Consider the following 6,702-nt stretch of genomic DNA (forward strand, 5'->3'; position numbering starts at 1 on the left):
TTAGCAGCCAGACTTCCCAAAGTGTCAGCCAGACACAGGGATGGATGCTCAGCACACCAGAAACGTGCCCGGAGGACTGCACAGGAGTAAGGAGGTGTCTTAAGTTCCCTGTTTGGGTTGGGGAAGCTGTTCTGTTTCTCAGCTGGTTTGCAGGACTCCTCACCAGTCTGGCACTGGGGAGTTTAGTTTCAGTTGAGCTCAGCTGGGTACCAGCTGTGTTCTGAATTGGGATTTGTAGAGCACCTAGCACAGGTCTCAGATGAGGTGTGGGGTGCTATTGCAAAGATTGCCGCTGTCCTACAGCATTTGAGTTGGTGCTTTGAAATGCTCACAGCTTTTTCCTGCTCCTCCTGCCCAGAATACGAATGCATCCACTAGCAACACCAGCGCATCCACCGGCAACCTGTCCAATGTCACCGAGGGGGGAGAGAAGAAGGGATCTGCAAAGGAGCACCCAGACTCTCTTGCAAGTAACAAGGAAGATAAGAAAAAGCAGAGCAAGGCTCCCCTGACAGAGGCCTGCCCAGTGGAGGTTGTGCAACCTGCAGACCCAGAACAGGGGGAAACCAAAACTGAGGCGCAGAGTGACAGCGAGAAGAACTTGGCCCTGAGGTTTAAGATCTACGAGGCATCACAGAAGGATGTCACACACATTTTGTCATCCTGGGACAGGGCTCAGGGTATCCTGCTGTCCCCTCTGAACCAAGAGGTGATGCAGCACCAAGTACAAGGCCAGCGCCAGCATTTATCCAGGCGGAGGAGCCGAAAGGACAGAGAGAAGGAGCATCTAGAAAAACTGAAGGCTCTTGAGGACTCCAAGTTATCTGGGCTGGAAGGGGAAGGTGCAGAAGGGTCAGCCAGGGGCCAGGACGTCGGGGTGCCCTGCTTGGACATCCAGGTGCTGAGCTTTGCAGATGTGACTAGGGCGATCCTGGAGAGTGGCAAGCTGCCAGCAGCAGAGCAGGTAAAGCCCTTGTGAGGCTCAGATGCTGAGCCTGCCGTGGTCTGGGCCCTGGTGCATTGTGTCCAACCAGGTGACAACAGCACAGAGCCTTGTCCAGGACACTGATGATGTTCCACGATGGCTTCACAGCAGCCACATGGCTGGGGAAGTTCTTGCCATCCCTCAGATGGGTGGAAAGAGGGAGGGCTCTCTGTTAGAACATCCTCTCTGTTTGGAGAGTTTCCCAGTCTGGAAATCATTAAAAATGGTCCCAGGGCAGGGCAACTCCTGGTCATTGTTTCCTTCAGCCGAGTCACTCAGAGCTGAGATTTCTCTCTAGGTCCCACTTGTAGGTCCTGGCACTGCTCTGGAGCCTGCCCACCCCACTGGGCATAAAAAAGCACTGTACTCCATCTAAATAAAAAAACCCATTGCCAAAAGCTCAGTGCCTTTCAGGAAGTGTGAGGATGAAGGCGACGGGAGTATAAACAGGGTTTTCTCTTATGCTTTAGATCCTGGATGACCTGGGACTGGGTCCCTCGGGGCCTCCCATTCCACCTACTGCTTTTTACTCTGTGATCCGCTACCCGGAGAAGCGGATGGTCCCTGCAGCAGGAGAAGCCCTCGAGCACTTCACCTTTGTGGTGCCAGAAGGTGCCACTGCAGAAGAAGGAAAGAAGGAAACCAGAAGTTTCTTGGACGTCCCTGTTGTGCCTGCAGTGAAGGTGCCAGGGCAGGGGCCAGGCTGGATGGGGGCATGGGGGGCAGGTGGGATGGAAAAGGATCACTGTGGAAGGGCAGTGAAGACATGATGGGGCCCCGTGTCTGCAGGCATCCCTCCTGTCTGTTTAAAAGATACAGCTCTGCTTGAGACATAGGGCAGTTCTGTGAGATGAGAGAAAAAATAAATCAGCTAAAACCTTCAACTTCCCTTGAGGAGAGGGTCCTGGGCAAGGAGGGGTGTTGTAGGAGAAACAAAGTCCCATAAGGAAGACCAAATCCATGGGCAGAGGTGGTTGGTGGTTTATTCTCCCTCCTGTCTGTTAACAAACCTGCAGCTTTCTCTCCAGGATGGGGGTGTCTCAGGGCAGGTCTCGCCTCTCTCCCTTGGTGTGAAGGTGTCAGAGGAGCAGGTCACGCCAAGCAGGGGTCGGTCGGGGAAGGAGAAAGCCACGGGCAGGCGGGAGGCTGTGAGGGAGAAGAGGAGCTCCAGCCGGGGCAGGAGAGGTCTCCAGGCACCGGGCACGGGAGCACCCACGCGGCCCCCCGAGGCACACCAAAGCGACACAGACACAGTCCCATTCCCGGGGAAATCCGTCAGGTGAGCTGTGAGGGAGGAGGTGATCCCTCTGCTTCACGTCCATCTTGCCAAATGGGGTCCATCATCCCCAGCTCCGCAGGGACCCTCTGCCGGTGCCTCCATGGGATGGCGAGTCCATGAGCCTCCTCCTTCTCTTGTTTGCTCGTTAGCAATGTCTGAAGCCTCCTCTTTAATTGCCGGGCTGAGCAGCTGCCAGTGGATAGTGCCTGCCCACGGTGAGGTGGAACTGAAGGTCCAATTCAGCTCCACGGTGCCGGGGCAGTTTGACCAGACGCTGCATTTTGAGGCCCTGGGGACAAAGCGACTGTACCAGGTGCACTGCAGGGGTACCTGCCTGTATCCCACCATCAGCCAGGACCCATGGTAAGGCTGGGGCGTGGGAGCCTCCCACACTGCTCCCACCTGAACTCAGATCCAGGGCTGCCCCTTGTGCCCCAGTGACCTTCTGGCTTGGGCAGAGCATGCGGCCTGAGCCGCCCAGCATCTCTTCTGTGCTTGGAGCTGGGAACCAGTACTGGTACTATGGGAGACCTCGGCTGGTCCGAGGGATCAGAATGGAAGTTTGATATTGACCTTGAACAGATAACCACGTACCCTTAAGAGGCTTGAAAGTCCTGAGAAGAGCTGAGTAAACAAGATTAAGGAACTGCCAGACTGGAACTCCCTGACCGCAAGGAGAGGAAGGTTATCGAGGTTGCGGCAGAGAAGAGGTCATCCAGTCATGAACTGTTAGTCTGTAATTAAACCAATCATATATGGACACATACTCTTCATAAAGTTATAAAAAGGCTTGTTAGAATAATAAAGTAGCCATTTTTGCACAATTTGGTGTTTGTCGTGTCTGTCTCAACGGGGGGCACTGGGATGGTTACTGGGACGTACTGCAGGGCACTGGGACATACTGGGATATATTTGGGAATGCTAGCAGTGTTATTGGGATATACTGGGGGGCACTGGGACATACTGGGATATATTGGGGAGCACTAAGAGGGTCATTGGGACATACTGGGGGCATTAGGAGGGATACTGGGACAGAATGTAGGGCACTGGAACATACTGGAGAGCACTAGGAGAGCCACTGGCACATAGTGGGGGGCACTGGGTGTCGCGGTTGATAGTATTGACACGGTGATGGTTTAGCAGGAAATCTGGATTTATTAATAACTAACAGCAATTTATCTTTACAAAATAATTCAGAAATGCTGAAAGAAAGAAAAGCGACTTACTCACAGATTCTGAACTGCCCAGATTCACACTCCCTCACTTCCCGGTGCCTTCATTGATCCATCGATCCCTGCGCATCCACCAACGGACAGACACCCAGAAACAAGGGTCCGTCCCCGCCATGAGCAGAGACCGAGCGGGTGACAGAGCAGCGAGCTCAGAGAACATTTCCCTCCTCTCGAGGTTAGAGCCAATCCTCCCAAGGCCTCGGCATTCCCCCGCGGGCGATCCCTGAGCCTCGAGCGGGGGGACCTCGCCCCGGCCTGCCCTCAGCTCTGGCAGCTGACGACACCTCCAGGGTTTGGTCCCTGCGAGGCTCCAGCTCAGGGGAGATGCTGGTCACAGGCCGCTGGGATCCAGGGGAGCTCCAAGGGTCTCCCTGGGGGTCGCAGTTTAGAGGGTCCAAGATAATTGACTTTTGTCAGGTCCCTTCTGATGCCGTCCAGCAGCTGCACAAGAACTTGATGGATGTGCAACTCTGTTCTTGTTCCCATCTGGCCCCACCCCAGGCCCAGGTGTGCCAGGCCCTGAGGAGATGAGGGGCTGTTAGAGCCGATTCCCAGCAGGTGGGAGGGCAGGAGCCAGGCTCGGTAACGTTCTCAGTCCTTATCTCCAGAGACGCGGCACAGCTGGGGGAGGTGGGGGGAATCACACCCAGCACCAAGCACCCAACCAGGAGGGGCGGGGAGGGGTGAGAATTGCACCCCCACACCACCTTATCCCAGTTGTTGAGACAGGAGACAGCAACAATCAGTCACAAACGAGCTGCCGGAGCGTCACAGGAGTTCATGGCACTGGCACCAAGTCCAAGTGCACTCTCTGCCAGCCCTGTGCCCTGTCCCTGCGCCAGCCCCCCACTGCAGAGGATTCCCTAGAACCAATGGGATCGAGCAGCTCCCCACTGTGGAATGGCTGGAAAATAACGGACATATTATGAGCGATCCAAACCGAGGGGCCTCACTGTAACAACAAGCTGCAGCTCTGTTCAAGGACAAAAACAAGGCCGAGACGGCCTGAGAAACTACATTCCTTTCCAAGAGATAAAGATGTTGGAATGTCGAAAACAGGGGGTCTACCTGGGGGGAGAGCATCGCGTGGACGCCACACCGGGACCAATCATAGGGGGCAAAAGGGCGCGTGAACAAGTAGCTTTAGCCTATTAGCGATAAGATAGCAGCGCGTGAAGTTTGAGATAGAGTATAAATTGCTGTGTAACCTTTAATAAAGTGGCATCAACTTGATCACATTGGTCGTCTAAGTTGTGTCCGAGACTTCCGCGTCAGCAACTGGCGCCCGAACAGGGACCCGAGGGAGCCTCATCGAATACGCGGGACTCAAGCCCTGGGGAATCGGGACCCTCCCGTCGGTGCTCGCCCGAGCAAGAGAAGACGGTCCGGAGGGGGCGGAAGCCAGCCGTAGCAGGCGCTGCCCCGGCGCCTGGGAAGACGCGCACGCAATCGTCGGGAATCTCGCCCTGATCAGGTGAGCGGCTGGGGAGGAGATGGGGTCCACGCTGAGTAAAGTAGAAGCGGCAGTGGTTAAGCTCCTCCAACACATACTCTCTAAGAGAGGAGTTTCTTATGATGAGGGGAACCTGAGGAGGTTGCTGTTGTGGGCTCGGCAGCACGAAGTAATTGCTTCAGAGACCGCAGCCTTCGAGTTAACTACTTGGGAAAAGATCGGCGCGGCACTGTGGGATGACATTAGTTCAGGTTCCAAAGACAGTAGGAAACTTTCCACCGTGTGGAGAGTGGTCCTAGACACTCTGAAAGAAATGAAAGCGGAACGGCAGACCACCGCCTCCGCTTTCGCTGCCTTGTCAGCAGAGGCAGAAAGTGCTGGTGCCAAGGATTCCGCTACCGCTATGACGTTCGCGGGATCCCTGTTCCCTAAGGTGGCTCCAAAAAGGAGGGACGGGGATGCTGCACGCGCGGCACCCGTACGGCACGAGCAAAAATCAGCCGATTTGCTCCAGCTCGACTCCCCTCCCTCAAGCCCAAAAGATCAATCACCGGAGCGCACGGGCCGGCCCCGCTCTCGCCAGCCCCCGCCCGAACACCCCGCCGCCGCCGCCGCTGCTTCCTCTTTAGAGGACGGCGCCTACCCACCCCTGCCCCCGTCCTCGCCCCCGACACCTCAGTCGCCGCAAGAACAATCTCGTTACGGTTTACAAGATCAGCACTTGCAAGAGTTAATGAGAAAGTTAGAGCAACTTGAAATCCGAATGCAGCAAGCGGCTCAGCCCACCCCCACAGCACCGCCGCCTCTTCCTTTTAGCCCCTTCTTCCGTGACACGGGGGGGGGCGTTGGTCAGAGGGAAACGGTGGCTATCGGGTCTCCGCCACCACTGGCCCAAATGAGAGGGGGGGCACTGGCTCAAAGGGGAGGGGGGGCACTAGGACGCGCGAGTGGTAATAATAATCCGGCAAACCGTTGGCGGGGAGTTATTCGGGATGCTATAATAGAGGGGCAGTTTAACGAACTTGGCCCAATGACGTTCCCGGTAATAGTGACCCCACAGGGCAATGAGTGGGAAGCCTTAGATTGGAAAATGATTAAAGAAGCAAAATTAGCCGTAACACAATATGGGTTGAAATCACCATATACAAATCCGGTAATTCAGCATATCTTTACAGCACATTTATTGACTCCGTATGATGTGCGCATGATTGTACAAACCTTACTAACAGCTTCACAACAATTGCAGTTTTTCCAACGCTGGCAAGTGGCCTGCGACGCTGCCGCAGCCACACCCCGTCAGCAAGGAGACCCTCTATATGGGGTGCAAGCTCAGATGCTGATGGGGGCAGGTCCTTTTGCTAGCCCAGATTGGCAAGTGGGATTTCAACCAGAAGTGTTACGGTTAACCCAGGAATTGGCTCTCAAAATCATTCTAGCCGTACATGATGAAAAAGCGGCGCCAGCGTTTACAGGAGTGAGACGGGGGCCCACGGAGCCCTACCCAAAATTCATCGACAGATTGCATGCCGCCATTAATAGCAATCCTGATTTAAGTGATGAAATGAAAGTTAAATTCCTTGATATGCTTGCTTATGACAATGCTAACAACAAAACTAAGAAAGCTTTAAGCCTTCTCCCACGACAATCTACTGCAGGTCAGCTGCTGGAGGCAGCAGAGCGAATGCTTGATCAGGAGAAAGCTGCCTTTATGGCTGCTGCAGTAGGAGCTGCAGTAACACCAATTGTCAGAGGC

At 54.9% G+C, this 6,702-nt stretch overlaps 1 pseudogene; it reads left to right on the forward strand.

Annotated features, from left to right (window-relative positions):
* Window positions 1-5,765, forward strand: part of LOC141938800 (hydrocephalus-inducing protein homolog) — a 64,988-nt pseudogene extending 59,223 nt beyond the window's left edge.
* The last annotated feature ends 937 nt before the right edge of the window (window positions 5,766-6,702 follow it).

The sequence above is a fragment of the Strix uralensis genome, unplaced genomic scaffold (genome assembly GCF_047716275.1).
Source record: "Strix uralensis isolate ZFMK-TIS-50842 unplaced genomic scaffold, bStrUra1 scaffold_316, whole genome shotgun sequence".
NCBI lineage: Eukaryota > Metazoa > Chordata > Aves > Strigiformes > Strigidae > Strix > Strix uralensis.